The sequence below is a fragment of the Equus quagga genome, unplaced genomic scaffold (assembly GCF_021613505.1).
Source record: "Equus quagga isolate Etosha38 unplaced genomic scaffold, UCLA_HA_Equagga_1.0 153_RagTag, whole genome shotgun sequence".
Classification (NCBI taxonomy): Eukaryota; Metazoa; Chordata; class Mammalia; order Perissodactyla; family Equidae; genus Equus; species Equus quagga.
Genome location: NW_025796915.1, coordinates 4,343,279 through 4,345,790, shown reverse-complemented (window position 1 = coordinate 4,345,790; position 2,512 = coordinate 4,343,279).

The following is a 2,512-nucleotide window of genomic DNA, read 5'->3' as shown; positions in this document are numbered from 1 at the left end:
CAAGTCTTCCAGGATCTTATAGGGGTCGGTAAACTTTTTGTTTAAAGGACCAGATAAATATTTTAGGCTTCGTGGGACACATATGGTCTCTGTCTCATATTCTTTTTTGTTTTGTTTTATTTTTACAACCCTTTAAAAATGTAAAAACCATTCTTAATTTGTAGGCCATACAAAAAAAAGGCTGCAGGTAAGATTTGCCCACAGGCCGTAGTTTGCCAACCCCTAATCTAGACCCTGCCAACTCCTTACACATTGGCACACAGTCTGCCAGTGCCTAATCATGAAACAAACTACTTTAAATGCCATTTTGGTTCAAGGGTCTTGACGTGACTTGACAATGAGTTAAAGTTCCAGGTAGAGTTAGGGATCGGAAAAGGATCTTGTCTTGTGCCCATTGTCTACCACATAACAGGCACTGAATAATTGGTATCATTATTATTTCTTGGTAATAAAGATAATTTATCAAAATGATGCAGCTATCCAAACGGCTTTGTCCAAAGGTCCCAGTTCATCCTCGATGACCCTTCCCCTCCTTAATTTCCTTCAGGAAATCTTTCTCTGACCTCCCCTACCAATCAAGTCTGAATTAGGTAGTCTTCTTGCTATCACAGACCCTGTGTGGCCCTCCATTATAACTGCATTCCCCCCTAACTGTCTTCCCCCCTAACTCTGACTACTTAGAACATGCCTGAGCCCCAGCTCCTAGCAAGGGCTTAGCAACTAGTACCTAGCACCTCCATGTGAATATATGTTTGAATGTGCAGGTGCTACATATCTTCATCTGTGTCCAGGGTAATCAGTCTATGTGTCAGCATTGTGCTCGTGTACAGATGTCCTTAGTGCTGGTTCCTCTCTCAGTTGGAAATTATTTGTTGGTATATACCACACCTTGCCTGGTAATGTCATTATTGTATCTATTTTTCATTCCCATTCCCTCCAAAAATGAGTCAAAGACAGAGGAATAAGTGGGAGCAAGTTTTCTTAGAAACTGTTATGAAGGAGGAACCCTCCACCCCCACCCCCACATCCTTTACCGTCTGATGTGATACCAGATGAGAGGCTTCCAGCCTCAGCAATATCTGGGGATCAGAGTGCCCATCACACAGCTGGGGCCCCAGACTAGTCTGATCCATGTCTATGGCGTGGAGGGGAAATTATCCTCCTGGGAAAAACATGTGCAAGCCCTGCAGGCCCAGGAAAGGCTGACCAAGGCAAAGAGAGTCGTGGTGTTCTAAGCTGAATCTTTTGCCCATCTCACAGAAGCAGGCAGGAAGCACCACCATTGATCAGCTTTATATGGCACCCACTGTATACAACAGACAGACAAAGACAGACAGACAGAGCACACACCACTTCTAAGCTGAACACTGCTCACCATCTAGAAGCACCTTGGATAAGCACATGTGAGACACTCTTGCATAGGAAAGATGTACTTTTTAAAGGAATGAAGAAGTATTTTGGCAAAACATCTACTTCCCTCCCAGGTCCTGGGTAAAGAGGGACCTCTAAATTCTGAAGCTTCTACATATTGAACATTACCCCCTTCTCAATGGCAGTATATACAGTAGCAAACCTTCCTAGTCTGTTGTCACAGCCCTCTACATATATCCTGAATCTACTTTACAGGTGGGCAAACTTAGACTTAGAGACAGAAGGTGGCCTGGAGCAAGGGGACACAGGGTCTGGCTCAAGGAGAGGGGAAACAGGAGGTGTCTCGGCTCAGCCAAGGGCAGGGCCTCTGTCTATCTGGATGGGGAAGGGAAAGGCTGGGGTGGCCAAATCTCCCTTTCTTCCTGCCTGGGGAAGCGGTGGTTCCACAGGAAAGGCTGTCAAGAAGGAAAGGCAGGTTCCCACTCCTGCTGGCTAGGAGGACTCTCAGGGTGGTAGAGGCCAGAGCAGGCCAGAGCGCCTCCTGGGTCCTCTTCAGGGATGCTGTCTGAGTTTGAGGATTGTGGGTTCACTGCTTCATAACTCTCTTATTACCTGTATATGAGTCTAGACCTCAAGTCCTTAATTATTTTAAAAAGGTGAGGGTTGGGGGAAGTTTAAGAGGGAATGAGACACAGAACAATCTTTCCACAGCCTCGCTCTGCCCAGGCTGGGGCTTTCAAGGGTCTCCCTCACCCTGGCTCCTAGGGATATTTAAAGGCAGCTTTTATGAGACTCTATACTGTCTTTTTTGTTTCTCTTGTGTTTTTTTTTGTTTGTTTCTTTGTTTTAATTTATATAGATATATATATTCTTAAAAAAGCAATAGTCCTTTGGTCCCTAAACTCTAAGGAATGATATGATTTTCAAAGAAGCAAATCTGGGCCTCCCTTGTGGAGAAGCCCTTGGCACCCCCAAGGCCCTCTGCTGGTTCCCTAGACAGTCAATCCTCAGCCAGCTCCAATTGTCTTGCCAGCCTGAGCTCTATGCCACAGGCACAAAACAACCCACTCAGATGAAAACAATCCTTCAAGTGGCCTGAGCCCCAGGTGCCGGCCTTGGATCTGATCCACCTCCGTCTGTG